Source organism: Tachyglossus aculeatus, chromosome 6 (genome assembly GCF_015852505.1).
Source record: "Tachyglossus aculeatus isolate mTacAcu1 chromosome 6, mTacAcu1.pri, whole genome shotgun sequence".
Taxonomy (NCBI): domain Eukaryota; kingdom Metazoa; phylum Chordata; class Mammalia; order Monotremata; family Tachyglossidae; genus Tachyglossus; species Tachyglossus aculeatus.
The window spans coordinates 52,718,487-52,739,720 of record NC_052071.1 but is presented as its reverse complement, the minus strand read 5'-3'; positions in this window follow the sequence as shown (position 1 = coordinate 52,739,720).

Sequence of the window (21,234 nt, the reverse complement as noted above, 5' to 3'; positions counted from 1 at the left end):
AGGTAATCAAATTATTCCATGTGGGGCTCACAGTCAGAATCCCCATTTTACAGATGAGGTAACAGGCACAGAAAAGTTAAGTGACTTGCCCAAAGTCACACAGCTGACAAGTGGGGGATCCAGGATTAGAACTCATGACCTCTGACTCATTCATTCATTCATTCAATTGCATTTACTGAGCACTTACTTTTTTGCTGAGCACTGTACTAAGTGCTTGGGAAGTACAAGTTGGCAACATCTAGAGATGGTCCCTACCCAACAAGCCCATGCTCTTTCCGATGAGCCCTGCTGCTTCTCCAATTCCCCTGTCCAAAGAGCCCTGAGAGATGAATGATCTAATAATAAATGTGGTATTGTCAAAGCACTTACCAAGTTCCAGGCCTTGCATTAAGTCCTGGGGGTAGATACAATGTGACCAGATCAGACACAGTCCCCATCCCACGTGGGGTTCACTGTTTAAGAGGGAGAGAAAACTGATATTTAATCCCCCGTTCACAGATGGAGAAACTGAAGTACAGAAAAGGTAAGTGACTTATACAAAGTCAGACAGCACAGTCCCCGTCCCACATGGGGCTCACTGTCTAAGAGAGAGGGAAAACTGATATTTAATCCACCATTTACAGATGAGGAAACTGAAGTATAGAAAAGGTAAGTGACTTTCTAGATTGTGAGCCCACTGTTGGGTAGGGACTGTCCCTATATGTTCCCAACTTGTACTTCCCAAGCGCTTAGTACAGTGCTCTGCACACAGTAAGTGCTCAATAAATACAATTGATTGATTGATTATCCAAAGTCAGACAGTACACAAACAGCAGAGCTGACATTAGAACTCAGTTCTCTTGGCTCCCCATCTTGTGATCTTTCCACCAGACTATACTGTCTTCATCCCTCATGAATGTGTGTATGTGTGTGTACATGTACATAATAATAATAATAATAATAATAATGGTATTTGTTGAGCACTTACAACGTGCAAAACACTGTTCTAAGTGCCGGGGAGGTTACAAGGTGATCAGGTTGTCCCATGGGGGGCTCACAGTTTTAATCCCCATTTTACAGATGAGGTAACTGAGGCACAGAGAAGTTAAGTGACTTGCCCAAAGTCACACAGCTAACAGTTGGCGGAGCCATGATTTTACCCCACGACCTCTGACTCCAAAGCCCATGCTCCTTCCACTGAGCCATGCTGGACGGCTATAGTGGTTAGTGTGAATAACTTACCAACCAATCGTATTTATTGAATACTTTGAATAGAGCACTGTACAAGTTCTTGGGAGCGTACAATATAATAGAATTGGTAGACTTGTTCCCTGCCCACAAGGAGTTCCACCGGGAGCTTGCTTTGCTTGAAGAAGGAGGCTCTTAGTAGGATTTTAAGAGGTCGTGAAGAAGTGATTTGGTGAAAGAGAGTGAAGGAAGTATCCAGAAGGGGCTTAAAAAGGTGGAATTGTGAGCGATAGTTGAAGGACATGAGAGGGAAGTAGGGTGGTCTATGGAAGCAGCAGGCCTAGAGGAAAGAACTTGGGCAAAGGAGTCAGAGGAACTGTGTGCTAATTCCGGATCTGCCCTATGACAGCTGGGTGAGCACGGGCAAGTCACTTAACTTTTCTGTGCCTCAGTTCCCTCACTGGCAAAATGGGGATTCAGTACTTGTTCTTCCTCCTTCTTAGATTGTGAGCCCCATGTGGGATCTGATTATCTTGTACTCACTTCAGCATTTAGTATAGTTGGAGGCACATTGTAAGCATTTTACTAATACTACAATTATTATTCGGAGAGTTAAAGTTCCTAGGTGGGGAAAAGGTTAGCTTGGCTAAGATAGAGATAAAGGGTGACTAAGTGTGGGAGAACCGGCTGGTGGAAGACGTTCAACTCAGTGATCGAAAGGGTTAGTCAGATGCAGTTCTTGGGGACTGTCAGTTTTTGGAGAAGGGGTTGTCCAATTAACTGGCGGTTTAGGAAGAAGATTTATGCTGTTTGTCTTTGGATAGGTCAGAGTGGTACAAGAGGATGGATGGAAAATCTATAAGCATAAAAATCTCTCCTCTTCCACCTGGTTCTTAACCTCATCTTCCTGACATTGTTGATGGTATATAATGAGCATTTATTATGCAGCATTTATTATGCAGCATGGCTCAGTGGAAAGAGCACAGGCTTGGGAGTCAGAGGTCATGGGTTCAAATCCCAGCTCTGCCAATTGTCAGCTGTGTGACTTTGGACAAGTCACAACTTTTCTGGGCCTCAGTTCTCTCATCCGTAAAATGGGGATTAAGACTGTGAGCCCCACGTGGAACAACCTGATCACCTTATATCCTCCCCAGCGCTTAGAACAGTGCTCTGCACGTAGTAAGTGCTGAACAAATGCCATTATTATCATTATTATTATTATTATTATGTTCATAGCATTGTGCTAAACACTTGCGAGAGTACAATATAGCAGAGTTGGCAGACACGTTTCCTGCCTACAATGAGCTTACAGTCTAGGTGGGGAGAGAGACAGTGATAGGAATAAATAATTTATAATATACAATTTAAAGATTCATTTATTCAGTCATTCAATCACATTTATTGAGCACTTACTGTGTGCCAAGTACTGTACTAAGTGCTTGGGAAAGTACAATATAACAACAAAAAGACACATTCCTGCCCACAACGAGCTTACGTGTATGAAAGTGCTGTGTGGTTGAAGGTGGAGCAAATAGCAAATGCTCAAAGGTCACAGATGCAAGTGAATAGATGATGCAGAAGGAAGAGTGAGCTGGGGGAAACAGGGCTTAATTGGGGAATTGCTTGTTCACACAATCATCCATACTCCTCTAGACTGCCAGTTTGTTGTGGGCAGGGAACACATCTACCAACTCTGCTATATTGTACTCCCCCAAGCACTTGGTACAATGCTCTGCACACAGTAAGTACTCAGTAAATGTGATTGATTGATAGATTATGTATTACACTAGCATTTGAGGTAAAATGTGCTCAATTATGGTCGACCCTCAGATATGTTAATATCTTGTTACTATCCTCATCTTTTCCTCTAGCTCTCCTTTCTTCTTAAACTGTTTCCAAATGGAACTCTGTGCAAGTGGCTAAGAAAAAGATGAAGTTAAAGAAAGCTCAGAGTCCAGAAAGGGTGGGGAGATTGCACCAGAGAAAACAGGAGTAAGGGGGAGAGAGAGAGATGTGAAGGAAATGAGAAAAGAAAATAGTGGATCAAAATATTAGAAGGAATTCTTCCCTTTAGCTAGTCTCATTCCTTTACTCCAACAGGATGTCACCTAAACTACTCTAGATGATTGGGAAGAAAGCTTATGACCCTCACTCAGTGATCAATTCTAGAAAGAGGAATTATTTGCTCCGGTCTCACTACTATCTGATGCATTCCTGTCTTTCTTCCGCCCTACTTTTGAAAATAATGTAAGTTGGCATGTCTTCCCCTTTGGATTTATAAGGCTTGTAACTTTTGGCAACAGGGGTTTTCTCCGAAGAGCTCAACAGAATTCTGTGCACTCAATAAATGTCACCAATGGTGATGATGTTGGGAATGGTGAAGAGCCTCTGTGGATAATCTAATCCCCAGGAACAATGTGTGCACAGCTGTTTGTTACTCTGAGATTTGCATATCCTGGAGCTGCAGGACAATCATTTTGGAACCTTCCAGTTGTCAGAGAAATAGCCTAAAAAGACACCGAATTAAAATTAAGCTACAGATTTGATACGTGACCACGAACAGGCTATTGGCCCCCGCTGGCCAGCTTTCTACATCAATCAATCATCAGTCAACGGCAGCAGCATTTCCAGCAACAAAGTACCACTTGCCAAAATTGAATTTGTCTATCAAAATTCCTTGGGCTTCCCCCCAGAGCCCTAGATCTTTCTGCAGTCAGTTGTGCCATTCCTTAGCAGTTACTGGTGCTCAAGACATTTCTTTTCTCCCCACCCCCTTACCCCATTCCATCCTCCTCTGTCCAATCTACCCCTGCCTCTAATGCACATTTGATGTCACTTTCACAAATAAATCTCAGGGCTGGCTGAGCAGGAAACCGTTTGTTCAGAGGACTTCAAAATACTAGTGAGGACCTGTTTGAGAATCGTGGAGAGAAGCACTTGAAACCTGAAACCAATTGAAGTAGAAATCATGATGAATGGAGTTATCAGGTCCCCTCGGCAATTTAAAAACATAAAGGTTTTACACAATCCATTATTCATCCAATGTGCCAGAATTCTTGTGCTCTGATCAGCTTCTTTTCAATGCAGAAACTGCAGTTCTAAAGTTCCCTTCATTTCTGAAGCAGAATTTGAACACTGGCAGCAATTTTCCTCCATGTTCCCATGCTTCACTGTTATTCCATAACACTGCGACTCCTCTGTCAGACAGCTCCATGGCATGTGATTTTATGTCATTCATAAGGGAAATAAATGAAATGCATTTTAATGGCCAAAAAAGTGAGATTATTTTTATGAGTCTCTATTACATGATCATGATCTGAATATGATCCTCAGGTTTTATTCACCCACATGCTGATTTCAAAAGCTTCCTTATAAATAGTTCAGACTGACAACACTACCCAGACTGTGGATAGATGGCAATTGTTAGCTAGAAACTCTGCTTTCTATAGTGATTGACAAAATTTTTAAGAAACATTTCCTTTTGTAACTCACACCATTCACTCATTTCAACAAATGCTACAATAATCATTTATTCATTTTAGAAACTGTACGTATACATTCCTAAACTAAACTGAAAATGACACGTTCAGATCAACTAGCTCAAATCCAGATATTGCTGAAGCCTATTGAAATGTGTTTACCACCATTTTGAAGGAAATTCCACTTAGTACAGAACATTTTTGTAGATTTACTTCTTAATTAGTCAGTCAATTATCTTTATTGAGCACATAGCTTGTGCAGAGTACTGTGTGCAGAGTAATTCTGGACTGTGAGCTCATTTCTAGACTGTGAGCCCGTTGTTGGGTAGGGACTGTCTCTATATGTTGCCTACTTATACTTCCCAAACGCTTAGTACAGTGCTCTGCACACAGTAAGCGCTCAATAAATACGATTGAAAGAACGAATGAATACTGTACTAAATGCTTTTGAGAGTACAATATAACAATACAACAAACAGTTACAGTCTCTGAGCACAATGAACTCACAGTCCAGAGGGGGAGACAGACATTAATATATATATATGTAATATAAATGTACATATTATAATAAATATAAATACATGAAATTACAGATAGATACATCAGTGCTGTGGGACTGGAAGGGATGATTAAAGGAAACAAGTCAAGGGAAGGGAAGTGAGAGAAGAGGAAAGGAGGGCTTAGTTAGGTAAGGCCTCTTGGAGATGTGCCTTCAATAAGAATTTGAATGTGAGCCCCACGTGGGACAACTTGATCACCTTGTATCCCCTCCCCCCAGCGCTTAGAACAGTGCTTTGCACATAGTAAGCGCTTAACAAATGCCATCAAAAAAGAAAATTTGAAGGTGAGCAGAGTGATTGTCTTTCAGACATGAAGAAGGAGGGTGTTCCAGGCCAGAGGCAGAAAGTGGATGACAGGTAGGTGGTAAGATAGATGAGATGGAAATACAGTGAGAAGGTTGACATTAGAAGAGTGAAGTTTGGAGGCTGGGTTGTAGCAGAATAGTGAGGTGATGTAGGAGCGGGGAAAGGCACCTTCAACTAAAACCTAAACCAAAAGAATTCATTCATTCAGTTGTATTTATTGAGCACTTACTATGTGCAGAGCACTGTACTAAGCGCTTCGGAGGTACAAGTCAGCAACATGTAGAGACGGTCCCTACCCAAAAACGGGCTCACAGTCTAGAAGGGGGAGACAGACAACAAAACATGTAGACAGGTGTCAAAATCGTCAGAACACACAGAATTATAGCTATATGCACACCATTAACAAAATACATAGAATAGTAAATATGTACAAGTAAAATAGAGTAATAAATCTCTACAAACATATATACAGGTGCTGTGGGGAGGGGAAGGAGGTAGGGTGGGGGGTGGGGAGAGGGAGAGAAAAAACGGGGTCCAGGCTGGGAAGGCCTCCTGGAGGAGGTGAGCTGTCAGTAGGGCTTTGAAGGGAAGAAGAAAGCTAACTTGGTGGATGTGCGGAAGGAGGCCATTCTGGGCCAGGGGAAGGACGTGGGCTGGGGGTCGACGACGGGACAGGAGAGAATGGGGTACAGTGAGGAAGTTAGAGGCATGGGAGCGAATGAGCTCACCATGGGAGTGAGTGTAGATAGAGAACAGAAGGGGATCAAGAACTGACTCCTGAGGAATCCCTACAGTGAGGGGATAGGACGGGAAGGAGGAGCCTGCAAAGGAGACTGAGAATGAATGGCAAGAGCAATAAGAGGAGAACCGGGAGAGGACAGAATCTGTGCAAGCCTAATGTAATTATTTACATTAGACAATTGGTGAGCTTTTATTCTCCTTCCCTTCCTTATGCAGTGTGTACTGTTCCAAACTTGTTCCTCCCAACTCCATCTTGCTTTAATACGGTGCCTCTCGGATTACTGGGAAGTATATTCAATTCAGTCTGTAGAATGTAAGGCAAAGGGGCAACAAGTGAAGTTCCTGGTTGCAAGAGAAGTGGTGAATTGGGCAGCTAATTAGGGCTCAAACACATGGGTAAGTGTGCTCAGTGTAGTCAACAAGGCAGCAAGCAGAGCTCACACATCTAGCCACATATGGCCCGCAGTGGACACCCACAGTCCCTGTCGCACATGGGGCTCCCAGTCTTAATCCTCATTTTACAGATGAGGAAACTGAAACGACTTGCCCAGGGTCACAGCAGACAAGTGGCAGAGTCAGAATTAGAACTCAGATCCTTCTGATTCCCAGGCCCATGCTCTATCAACTAGGCCAAGAAAACAGACATTAAAATAGATCCCAGATGGGGAAAATGGCAGAGTAAGGACATATACTTTAAGGACTGTGGGGAGTGGGGTGGATAATAATAATAATGGTGGTATTTGTTAAGTGCTTACTATGTGCAAAACCCTGTTCCATACCGGGTGCTTAAAGGGAGTTACAGAACCAAGTGCATAGAAGGAAGAGCAAGCAGGGGAATTGAGAGTTTGGGCAGGGAAGGCTTCTTGGAGGAGATGCTATTTTAGGAGGGCTTTTAAATTGAGAAGAGTGGTTATCAGTTAGATACAGTAGCAGAGGAAGTTCCAAACCATTGTGAGGATGTGGCAAGATTATCAAGACCAAAGTACAGTGAGTGGGCTGGTGTTAGAGGGGTGATGAGAGTCGGCTGGGATGTAGTAGATCAGCCAGGTGAGGTAGGATTCTGTGAGATAGTACTCTTCCATAGAGATGGTTTTGTAGAGATATTCTGTGATCCTGAATTGCCATTTGGTTGTGGTAGAGAGAGTGAGCAGGGTTGATGCCCTAGTTCTTTTTATTTTTTTCCCCTTGTCTATGGGTTTCTTCTCTCACCCTCCTCTTTTGGTGAGTAATGCTTGAGTCCTTGTTGTTTGTGCTTACTCTCCATCATTATCCTTTTTTGGGGAATGCTCATGGTGTAAAGTGTTTTGTTACCAATTAAATCCATCAATGATGCATTCCCCACTTTGGGAGAGAGTAATAATAACGACAATTAAGGTATTTGTTAAGCATTTACTATATACCAGGCACTGTACTAAGCACTGGGGTGGATACAAGCAAATTGGTTTGAACACAGTCCCTGTCCCACATGGGGCTCACAGTCTCAATCCCCATTTTAGAGATGAGGAAACTGAGGCACAGGGAAATGAAATGACTCACCCAAGGTCACACAGCAGACAAGTGTCAGAATCAGGATTAGAACCCATGACCTTCTGTCTCCCAGGCCGGTGCTCTAGCCACTTTGTCATGCTGCTTCTCTATCAGCATGCTCTAAGATGTGTGGTCAGACCTGGTTTAGGGGTATAGGTCAGGCAGTGACCCAAGGCTACCAATTTTGCAGGGTGATAAGGATTGGAGGAAACTTTGGAAGAGGAATTCCGAGAGACAAGAGGCTCTAGGTCCAGGGAAAAGTTTAAGCAGAAGCCCTCTTCGCCAAACAAGTAATTCCATTCCTTAAATTACCACTTCTCTTATCAAAAGTGGCCTGGACCCAAAGCCATCCGTGATGTGACTGAGGACTACTCATCCTTTAGAGCTAGCTCAGAGAATACTGCACAAGATTCATTCATTCAGTCGTATTTATAGAGCGCTTACCATGTGCACAGCACTGTACTAAGCGCTTGAAGATGGTTTTGTTGGCTCTGCTACTGGACCAGACCATGCTGCTCAGCAGCATTTTTCTCCAATCCCTTCTCCATCCTGATTCTGGAGGAGGTCAGGCATGGCAATTAGGATTGACTTTAATCTTCCTAGAATAAAGTCATAATAGTTGGAATTTGTGAAGCATTTACTCTGTGCCAGTGACTGTACTAAGACCTGGAGTAAATACAAGATAGTCACTGTCCCACATGGGTGTTGAGGTAGTGTGTTTGTATGTGTGTTTGTGCATGTTTGCTGCTAATGGTGATCCAGTTATCTACAATTGATGGTGCCCCCCTTGATGTTGCCCCTATAGCAGCTACGAGGGAACCTGCTCTTACTTAGCCTCTTCTCATGTCTCTCTCAGTAAAGCTGTGTGATATGAGGATGGCTTCACTGCTGGAGATGATGATGATGATGGTATCTGTTAAGCACTTACTATATGTAAAACACTGTTCTAAGTGCTGGGGTCGATAAAAGCTAATCAGGTTGGCCATAGTCCCTGCCCCACATGGGGCTCACAGTCTCAATCCCCATTTTACAGATTTGGTAACTAAGGCACAGAGAAGTTAAGTGACTTGCCCAAAGTCACACAACAGACACATGACAGAGCTGGGGTTAAAACCCAGGTTATTTTTGTCACAAGCCCTCCCCAGTTCATGCCAACCAGGACCCTTCTGGATCAGGAGAGCCTCGGTGACATGTAATAGAGTTCAAACCACACCTCTGATCACCATAAAAAGTTTTTTCCTAGTGTAACCAATGTCCAAGGAAGTGACACATACACTCACTCATTCTGCCAAAGATCCAATACCAATCTATAGAGAAGCAGCATGGATCAGTGGAAAGAGCATGGGCTTTGGAGTCAGAGGTCATGGATTCAAATCCCAGCTCTGCCAATTGTCAGCTGTGTGACTTTGGGCAAGTCACTTAACTTCTCTGTGCCTCAGTTCCCTCATCTGTAAAATGGGGATTAAGACTGTGAGCCGCCCATGAGACAACCTGATTGCTTTGTAACCTCCCCAGAGCTTAGAATGGTGCTTTGTGCATAGTAAGTGCTTAATAAATGCCATTATTATTATTATCTGTGGTCAAAGAAACCCATTCTACCAATGCTTCCAAATTCTGCTCTCCCACTGCTTCTCTGTACTGCCTCCAAATGAGGCTATAGAGGCCTCAAAACAACTGCCTTTTATCTGCCTTAGGCATGGCAGCTGTGGCTCTATTTGGCATTCATCGTTTGGTCCAGGCCCGTAACCGGGGAGAACAGGGAGAGAAAGCCCTGCCTCCCTCCATGCTCCATCCCCGGCAGGCCAGCAATCACCTGCCTCAGGTGGAGCTCATCAGTACCTTTGTAAAGTCCTTTCCTTGTTGTTGTTCATGGGATAACAAACAGTCATTGGAAAAGCAGCTTGTTGGCTCACCACAGTTTTGACTCCCAAGCCTTTATCCACTAAGCCAGGCTACTTCACATTTGCAATCCTGAACTTATAAAGTTATTTCTTTTGGGGACCACAGTGTTCTAAAATATAAGAAATTCTTTTCTAAATTCTTATCAGCCGTGCCACCACTGATTCTGCAAACAGTTCACTGCAAAAGGATTGAAAATTCTGCTCTCTCTGGCTAACCGACCAAGACTTGTTTTTTGCCTTTAAATGATGTATGTCTGCTTCGGCATGCATGCAAACATATCTTATATTCTATCTTTGTCACTTGTGATATTTCTCAATGTGCATGTTGGATTGTGATTGCATTGTTGATAGGGTCCCCTTTTGTAATTCCTCCTGGCACCCAGTTTGAATGCTACACCAATAATGGGTGGTCAGTAAAGAAAACCAAATACCTGATTGAATGATAGTGAAATATGGTCTCTTCAAGATTGCAATATTTAGCATACTTTAAAATTCAAAATGATGGAAACTAGTAAAAATAAGAAATACAAATCTACTGCTTTTCACCTCATTTAAAGACTCGATTAATAATCTCAAGGCAATCGTATCAAATCACTAGGTGAAATGAATCAAACTTTCTTTTGGGAACTCTTTGTACCTTTGTTCAGTTTCTCCCTTGAAACCGTTTGCTGCTTGCCAGTGTGGGAGATGCCACTGAAGGCTACATTTGAAGGTGCCTCAAGATTACAAGACAAATTGCCAGTTATTCAAAATGCAAAAATATAAAACAGGGACATGTGAGGGAAAATGGAATTTTATTCTAGAATAACTAATAACAGTAATTCTTGAGCCATTCAGCAAGCACGGTAATCTATTCAGCTCACATGAAATGTATCATCTGCAGCAACAGTTCTTTATCTCCAACTCCACCCGCTGTAACTTTTCTGACACCCTCTGAAAATGAAAGATGAAATTGATGGGAAAAAAACAGATCTATCATGCATATGAAATCCCTCAAAGAAACATAGCCTTTAAAAAGGTTTTGTTGTTCAGCTTTGTTGTTGGAATGCTGAGAAACTATTTAGTGATACAGAAGTATTTGCAACCAACATTTTCTAAATATGCAGTAGGGGATTCTTTTTTCCACTTAATTTTTGTTTCATTTACTTTGTTTCAGTTTCTTGCAGGAAACTGTACTAAGTCAAACGAGCCCCTTATCTTTCAGAATGTCTTATAACATGCCTCTGCAGGGCATCTTGTAACATGGCATAGCAGGATATCTTATAACATGTGAAGTTGCCCTACTGGAGCGAGAAATTGACATCACCATCTTTCAAAGTGAGAATTCCTTAATACTGATTATGTCTCGGGAATGTTTAAAAACACATTATTCGATCGAAATAGCCTTCCACAGCTTCCTTGTGAATAGCAAGATAGAGCTGCGGTTAAGTAACCTTGGGGAAAAGAGTCAACTGTTTTAATTTAATAATCGCATTTCACTGGTGGCATAGTTTTCTCAGCATGTGAGGTGTTTTCACTAGCCACACTGACACAGCTGTGAAGAATGCATCTTTTAAATAATAATGATGGTATTTGTCAAGCGCTTACTATGTGCAGAGCACTGTTCTAAGCTCTGGGGGGGATACAAGGTGATCAAGTTGTCCCAAGTGGGGCTCACGGTCTTAATCCCCATTTTACAGATGAGGTAACTGAGGCTGTAAGTGAAAATCACTGCAGTAACTAAGTGCCATCACCTTAAGGTATTTTGTCATATTTGAGTTGCAGACCTAAGAGTAAACAGGCACAACAACCATCAATTTGAACCACAGAATTAATAACCCTACCTGCGGTACCTACCTACCTGAGAAACAGCGTGGCTCAGGGGAAAGAGCCCGGGCTTTGGAGTCAGAGGTCATGGGTTCAAATCCCGGCTCCACCACTTGTCAGCTGTGTGACTTTGGGCAAGTCACTTCACTTCTCTGAGCCTCAGTTCCCTCATCTGTAAAATGGGGATGACGACCGTGAGCCCCCCGGGGGCCAACCTGATGACCTTGTAACCTCCCCAGTGCTTAGAACAGTGCTTTGCACATAGTAAGTGCTTAATAAATGCCATCATCATCATCATTATTATTATTACAAGCTGTTTTGACATCTGAATTTCCGAGGGAAATGAGAAACACCAAGGAGAATATTTGTAATTCTAGCATCAATCCAATAGATGACACCACAGGGCAAGTTTTGGAAGCCACTTTCCTCTTGAGGCTTGGGAATTGGGTGGTAACTTTATTGTACATTAGTTATTAAGTTGATAGCATAATAATGTCTCATGATAGGAAGGCATACGAGCTGAGAGCGAAGAGTCTCTGAGAGGAGACTTTCCTTAATATCTTTTCTAATTAGGTCTGCAATTGCAGCACAGGCAGAACCAGAAAAGAGCAATTAAAAAGCTAGAGGTTTCGGAAATGATATACGAAAATATACTATCTGGCTTCCTCTTCTTTTCCTTCCAGGTTGCTTTACTGTCACAAGAACTTTAGCCTTGAAAGCGTATGAAGATTACAATTGTACCCTCATCCCACATCCCGCGTGAATATAATATCAGTTAATCCAATCATTTATTGAGTGCCTACTGAATGCAAAGCACTGAACTAAGTGTTTGGTTAAGTACAATACAATCAAGTTGGTAGGCTCAGTTTCAGTCCGAGAGGAGTTTGCAAGCTACATGGGGTAACACGCGTTAAAATAAATTTCAGGCAGGGAAAACGGCCAGGTAAAGAGATGAACATAAGTGCCGTAGGGCTGCAGTGAATATCATAGGGTTAAACAATACTCAGTCAAGTGCAGAGCTGGTGCAAATATGAATGTATATTTATTTATATATTACAAATGTTTATATTAATGTCTATCTCCTTCTCTAAAATATAAGCTCATTGTGGACAGGGAGTGCATCTGTCAACTCTGATGTATTGTACTCTCCAAGGTTCTCAGTACAGTGGTCTGCACATAGTAAGTGCTCAATAAATACCATTGATGATGCTGCTGCTGCTGATGGCTGATAGAGGAAATGAGGGCTTAGGGGAGGACTCTTGGAGGAGATGTGATTTTAAGAGTGTTTTGAAGGTGGGCAATGTGGTAGAAATGATCCTGCCTCCACCAGTTGCCGATTGTGTGACCTTGGACAAATCACTTCACTTCCCCGGACCTCAGTTTCCTTATCTAATAAATGAGCATTTATTACCTGTCCTGAATCCTACTTAGACTGCGAGCTCCGCGTAGGACAGGGACTGCATCTAATCAGATACAGCATGGCTCAGTGGAAAGAGAACGGGCTTGGGAGTCAGGGGTCACGGGTTCTAATCAAGCTCCGCCACGTGTCTTCTGTGTGACCTTGGGTAAGTCACTTAACTTTTCTGAGCCTCAGTTACCTCATCTGTAAGATGGGGATTAAGACTGTGAGCCCCCAGTGGGACAACCTGATCACCTTCTAACGTCCCCAGTGCTTAGAACAGGGCTTTGCACATAATAAGTGCTTAACAAATGCCATTATCATTATTATTATTATTAAATCATATCTACCAACTCTATTGCATTTTACTCTCCGGAGCACTCAGTTCAGTGCTTGGCACACAGTAAGTGCTCAAAAACTTTCAATGATAAACTGCTGAACAGGGAGATAGAAAACTGAATCAAGAAGATCGGAGCGCTCTTTGGTGAGACTGTCCAACAGAGTGTGGAGACTCCAGACCAAACTAAATATCTGCAGAGCTGCAGTGTGCCCAACCATCTCTAGGACTGTGCAATCTGGACCACATACGTCTGAACCACCTGACTCCTGGAGAAGTTCTACCAGTACCCCTTATGGTCCATACGCTTCTCTGCCGCTAACCTCCTCACTGGGCCTCGTTCTCGCCTGTCCCACCATTGACCCCCAGCCCATGTCCTTCCCCTGGCCCAGAATCTCCTCCCTCCAAACATCCGCCAAGTTAGCTCTCTTCCTCCCTTCAAAGCCCTACTGAGAGCTCACCTCCTCCAGGAAGCCTTCCCAGACTGAGACCCCTCCTTCCTCTCACCCTCCCCATTCCCCTCCCTACCTCTTTCCCCCTCCACAGCACCTGTATATACATTTGTACAGATTTATTATTCTATTTATTTTACTTGTACATTTTTACTATTCTATATATTTTGTTAATGATGTTCATATAGCTGTAATTCTACTTGTTCTGATGATTTTGACACCCGTCTCCGTGTTTTGTGTTGTTGTCTATCTCCCCCTTCTAGACTGTGAGCCCGATGTTGGGTAGGGACCGTCTCAGTGTGTTGCCGACTTGTACTTCCCAAGAGCTTAGTACAGTGCTCTGCACACAGTAAGTGCTCAATAAATACGATTGAATGAATGAATGAATGAATGGCTATGCAATATCAAAGATCATAAGATCATGAACAATGATATTGCACCAAAGATTAGCTCAATTACCCAGTTTTGCTGGATGGGCCGTTTGAGGTGATGGAGCGACAGCGCAATATCTAAATAGCTACTGTACAGAGAGTTGAAATTAAGAAAGTGAGAGCAAGGAGGTCAGAGAGAGTATTTTAAGGCATGGAATAACAAAGCTGCAGCCCAGAAAAAAACTGGGAGTCCATTCCTGAAAGTAGAACAGCAAGGCACACTATCCTTTAGACTGTAAGCGCATTGTGGGAAGGGAATGTGTTTGTTTACTGTTCTACTGCCCTCTCCCAAGCGTTTAGTAAAGTTCTCTGAACACAATAACCACTCAATAAATACAAATGAATGAATGTGAGCCCATTGTTGGGTAGGGACTGCCTCTATATGTTGCCGATTTGTACTTCCCAGGTGCTTAGTACAGTGCTCTGCACACAGTAAGCGCCCAATAAATACGAATGAATGATTGAAGTGGTGGGTCTATTGAAGAAAAAAAAAGCATGTATGAAGTGAGAGACAAGGAGGTGAAACAGCATATAGCACCATACATTGCAGACATTGATCCTAACAGCACAACAAGGGACAGCCTTTTTGTGAACAGTGTGATCAAGATTGTGGGTCCTTGGCAGTCACATATGCACTTATAGCTGACCTTCATCACAGTGTCTTATTTGAAGACCAAGGACAGCTACATACATTCACCATTAATCAATCATTAGCATTTATGAGGATCTACTGCTTATTGAGCAATGAATTAAAAGCATAGTGGATAAAGCCTGGGAATGGGTTCTAATCCTGGCTCTGCCACTTGTATGCTGTGTGATCTTGACTTCTCTATATCTCAGTTTCCTCATCTGTAAAGTGGGGTTTAAGCATCTGTTTTTCCTTCCCTTTATACTCTGAGCCCCAGTGGGAGAGTGTCTGTGTGTATATGTATGTACAATACATATGTATTGTATATGTATGTACAATACATATGTATTGTATATGTATTGTATATGTATGTACAATATGGTGCTTGGTACATATTAAGCACTTAATGAGGAATGCCCTCCCTCCACACAACTGCCAAACTAGCCCTCTTCCTCCCTTCAAAGCCCTACTGAGAGCTCACCTCCTCCAGGAGGCCTTCCCACACTGAGCCCCCTTTTTCCTCTCCCTCTCCCCACCCCCCCACCCTACCTCCTTCCCCTCTCAACAGAACCTATATATATTTGTACAGATTAATTACTCTATTTTACTTGTACGTATTTACTATATTTATTTTGTTAATATGATGTGCATATAACTATAATTCTATTTATTCTGATGGTATTGACACCTGTCTACATGTTTTGCTCTGTTGTCTGTCTCCCCCTTCTAGACTGTGAGCACACAGTTGGGAAGGGACCATCTCTATATGTTGCCGACTTGTACTTCCCAAGCGCTTAGTACAGTGCTCTGCACACAGTAAGCGCTCAATAAATACAACTGAATGAACAAATCTTGGGCACTTCACTTCCCTGTGCCTCAGTTACCTCATCTGTAAAATGGAGATTGAGACTGTGAGTCCAGCGTGGGACACGGACTGTGTCCATCCTGATTTGCTTGTATCCACCCCAGAGCTTAGAACAGTGCCTGGCACATAGTAAGCGCTTAACAAATACCATAATTAAGTTCTGGGAAAAATTCAAAGAGATTGCAATCTAGTGGCAAGGAATGTCTAGGCAAATGTGAAAGCAGTGCCAATCACGTAAATTTACCATTAATCTCAATTTCACATTACAGAATCAATCAATAGTATTTACTGAACTCTTCACATTATCACAATCAGTGGTATTCATTGAGCTATTACTAATGCAGAGCACTGTATTAAGTGCTTTGGAGACTGTAATACACCGAAGTTGGTATTTGCCATTAATCCCAATTTCACATTACAGAATCAATCAATAGTATTTACTGAACTCTAAACATTATCACAATCAATGGGATTCATTGAGCTATTACTAATGCAGAGCGCTGTATTAAGTGCTTTGGAGACTGTAATACAACAAAGGTGGTAGATATGTTCCCTATGGTCAATGGGCTTGCATTCTAAATGCTTGAAAGAATAACATACAGCTTGTTGTGGGCAGGGAATGTGTCTATTTTTGTTGTATCGCACTCTCCCTAGGGCTTAGAACAGTGCTCTGCATAGAGTAAGAGTTCAATGTTTATGATTGACTGACAGGTTGCCTGATGGCTCTCAAACCCTGCCCTCAAGGAGCAAGACAGGTAGGGTCATCTTTTGGTTTGAGGATTATGCTGCCAACAGTGAGTCTGAATTCATGAGCATCCCCTAAGAGTTATTCTTAATCACTAAATCAATGGTATTTACTGAGCTATCGCTGAATAGCTGAATGAATGTCTCCCTCTTTTAGACTGTGAGCCCACTGTTGGGTAGGGACTGTCTCTATATGTTGCCAACTTGTACTTCCCAAGTGCTTAGTACAGTGCTCTGCACACAGTAAATGCTCAATAAATACGACTGATGATGATGATGAATACAGAGCAATGTACTAAGCACTTGGTTACAGCCCAACAGAAGCAAAACAAAAATTTCTTGCCCTCAACAAACTGAAAATCTAATGGGGTAGACAGATTAAAGTTCTTTCATAATACTGGTAGTGGAATGAAGAACAAAGCTAAAAGGGAGGGGAATTTTCTGTGTTAGGATAAAATGTCAGAATAAATCATTGAAAAATGTCTATTATTTATACATATATATTATGCATGCAAATACACAAATATGTGTGTATAAGGGTGGTTGCTAGATTGACATGATTTTGCATGTTGACGATTTATCAAGGAATGCTTCCTGGATGAGGTGGGATTTTAGGAGGATTTTGAAAAAAGGGAGAAGGCTGTTCCAGGCTGCGAAACGTCATAATAACGCCTTGAATATTTCCCCAGTGGCTTTAAAAATCAGCACAAAAGACTATGAGGTCTAAGGGGAAGGAATTTCCTGAAACCTTATCACAATAACTATGAAAACAACTTGTTTTTTTGGTTTTCGGCCCATATAACCATCTAGCACTGAGGAAACAGCTCTACCTCAACTATTTGTAAACTTACATTTTATAGTCTTCAGCTGTTAAATCAAAAGGAAGGATTAAAGCCTATCAATTCTTTCAAGTCCCAATTTTAAGCCTATTCAGTCTTTTACTTTATACCAGTATTTGTATTAGAGAAGCAGCGTGGCTCAGTGGAAAGAGCATGGGCTTTGGAGTCAGAGGTCATGGGTTCAAATCCCAACTCCACCACATGTCTGCTGTGGTGACAGCAGATTGTACATTGTACAATCCGCACATTGTAAGTGCTTAACAAATGCCATTATTATCATTATAATTATTGTCTGTCAGATATGAAAAAGGAGGACATTCTAGGCTCCCAGTGTCTAGCTTTAATCACTGGACAGTGCACAATAGGCCACAATCCGGGTCAGTAGGAGACATTTTTGACTGCGTGAGGAGTTTCCCAATGTCAGCAGCCACATTTTTTTACAGTATTTGTTAAATGCTTACTATGTGCCAGGCACTGTAATAAGAGCAGGGGTAGATACAAGTTAATCAGGTTGGACGTAGTCCATGTCCCATATGGGGCTCATGATCTTAATGCCCATTTTACAGCTTGAGGTAACTGAGGTCCAGGGAAGTTAAGCAATTTGCCATGGTGACACAGCAGACATGTAGCAGAGCCAGAATTAGAACCCAGGTCCTTTGACTCCCAGACTCACACTCTGTCCACTAGGCTATGCTGCTTAGTGGAAAAAAACACTAGCTTACAAGTCCGAGAACCTGGGTTCTTATCCTAGTTCTTCCACTTGCCTAACCTCGGACAAGTAATTTAATTTCTCTGTGCTTCAGTTTCTCATAATAACAAAAATAATAATGACGGCATTTGTTTAGCGCTTACTATGTGCAAAGCACTGTTCTAAGCACTGGAGGGATACAAGGTGATGAAGTTGTCCCACGTGGGGCTCACAGTCTTCATCCCCATTTTACAGATGAGGGAACTGAGGCTCTGAGAAGTTAAGTGACTTGTCCAAGGTCACACAGCAGACATGTGGGGGGGTCAGGATTTGAACCCATGACCTCTGACTCCAAAGCGCGTGCTCTTGCCACTGAGCCACCCTGCTTCTCATCTATCAAGTGTAGATTTTAATATCTGTGTTGTCCCCTATTTAGACTGGGAGCCCCATGTAGGACAACGCCTGTGTCATGGACTGTGAGCCCACTGTCGGGTAGGGACCATCTCTATATGTTGCCAACTTGTACTTCCCAAGCGCTTAGTACAGTGCTCTGCACACAGTAAGCGCTCAATAAATACGATTGAATGAATGAATACCTGATTATCTCAAATCTACCCCAGAGCTTAATACAGGGGCACTTATATTGTGAGCCTCTCTGAGGAACAGAGACTGTGTCTAATTCCCACCTGTTTATTCCATCCCAGAGCTTAGTACAATGCTCTGCACACAGTAAACACTTAAATTATATTACTACTTCTCAGTAGATAACAAATACCACAATTATTATCTTTAGGAATCATATTTTGGAATCAGCAAAGTGCTTTAGATGAACAATTACTCTGAAGAGGGGAGTTATGTTCAAATTTCCCGTTCCAGCAACAGTAACTATGGTGTTGAGGTTTATAATGAATTTATTATTTCTTTGAATTGGTAATCTTCCCTTTCACTTCTTTAGCCCCTTTCTAAACGTATTATAATTAGAGCCCAAATGCCTTCACGTTTGTGTAATTGCCTGGATATTCTGGAAAGAGGGTTTTTTTTTTTGGAATCATTTCAGTTGCAGCATCTAAACATATCATTCAGTGTGAATAAATGATCCAAAACAGAACTCCTTATCTTCCCACCCAAACCTTGACTTCTTTCTGTCTTTCCCATCGCTGTAGACACCACCACCATCCTCCCTATCTCACAAGCCCGTAACCTTGGCGTTGTCTTCGATTCAGCTCTCTCATTCCACGCACATATTCAGTCACCAAATCCTGTCAATTCCACCTTCACATCATCACTAAAATCTGTGCTTTCCTTTCCATCCAAACTGCTACTACTCTGATCCAAGCACTTATCCCATCCCACCTTGACTATTGCAACTGTCTCCACGTTGCTCTCCCTGCCTCCTGTCTCTCCCTGCTTCAGCCCACATGCTTCACTATCCTGCATTTATTTTTTCTAAAAGAATGTTCAGTTCATGTCCCCCACCCCCGGAAAACTCTGGTGGTTGCACATCACCCTCCGCATCAAACAGAATCTCCTTACAATTGGCTTTAAAGTACTCAATCAGCATGCCCCCCTCCTGCCTTATCTCACAATGTGTGACTCTGGGCAAGTGGCTCAGTGGAAAGAGCCTGGGCTTTGGCGTCAGAGGTCGTGGGTTCAAATCCCAACTCTGTCAACTGTCAGCTGTGTGACTTTGGGCAAGTCACTTAACTTCTCTGGGCCTCAGTTACCTCATCTGTAAAAATGGGGATTAAAACTGTGAGCCCCCTGGGGGACAACCTGATTACCTTGCAACCACCCCAGGGCTTAGAACAGTGCTTTGCACATAGTAAGCACTTAACAAATACCATTATTATTATTATTATTATTATTATGATTATCTTCTCTGTGCTTCAGTTACCTCATCTGTAAAATGGGGTTTAAGACTGTGAGCTCCCCGTGGGACAATCTGGTCACCTTGTAACCTCCGCAGCTCTTAGAACAGTGCTTTGCACATAGTAAGCACTTAATAAATGCCATTATTATTATTATGATAGCCCAGCCCGCACACTTCACTCCTCAAGCCTCAGTTTACTCATGTCTATCTTGCCACCAATTCTTTCTCACGTCCTGTCCCTAGAGTTCCCCCTCCATATACGCCAACTACCACTTCCCCACCTTCAAAGCACAATTAAGGTCAATTCTCCTCAAAAGGCCTTCCCCAATTAAGCCCTTTTTTCCCCAGTGCCTTCTGCCTTCTGTGTTGTCTATGCACTTGGATCTATGACCTTGGGCCATTGAATAGAAAGCCACCCTCAACCCCAGAGCACAGCACTTATATATTAAATTATATAATACAAATCATTAAATTATGTGAACATCTATCTCTGTCTCCCCCCTTTAGAAAGTAAGTTCATTTTGGGCAGGGAATATGTCTGCCAACTCTTTGTGTTATACTCTCCCAAGTCCATAGTACAGTGTTCTGCACACATTAAGTGCTTACTGAATTCCATTTATTGATCAAATGATTGGGAAAGTGATTGTTGGTCAGATATGAAGGGGAAAGGACTTCCAGGCCAGAGGCATAATTATGCTGTAAAGATATAAACTAATCATGAGCACCCTGAGAATATGATATGCACGTATGCCTATTCATGGATACAGAAATCATCCACTTTCAATACCACATTACTCTCAATACATGCTTCTACTAATAATAGCAATTACTGTGGCATTGTTTAATGCTTAAATTCCTTTAGACTGTAAACTCATTATGGGGGGGAATTTTTTTGATCATATTTATTGAGTGCTTACTGTGTGTGCAGAGCACTGTACTAAGTGCTTGGGACACCACAACAACAAAACAGACACATTCCCTGCCCACAACAAGCTTACAGTCTAGAGGAGGGGAGACAGATAGCAATGCAAATTAATTAATATCTTACAGATATGTACTATGCCAACTGTTTTATTGTACTCTCCCAAGTGCTCAATACAGTACTCTGCACACAGTAAGCACTCAAGAAATACAATTGAGTGATTGATTGATTAAGTTCTGGGGTAAAAACAATACAAGCAGATCAGACACAGTCCACATCCCTCTTCTCTCATCACAGTCTAGGAGGAAGGGAGAACAACTATTTAATTCCCATTTTACAGACAAGGAAGCTGCAGCTAGCGACTTGTATAGCCTTAGGTTATACAACAGGCCAGTGGTGGAGCCAAAATTAGAAACCAGGTCTCCCAATTTTTCATCCTGTGTTCTGCCTAGGGGAACAATTCAAAAGGATTTAAAGCTCAGAGCCATGGTAGCTCTTCTTTTGATCATTAATGTCTAAGCGATGCTCACCTGAATGGCAAGTGACAGAAAAGCAGGACAAAGTGGTAGGGT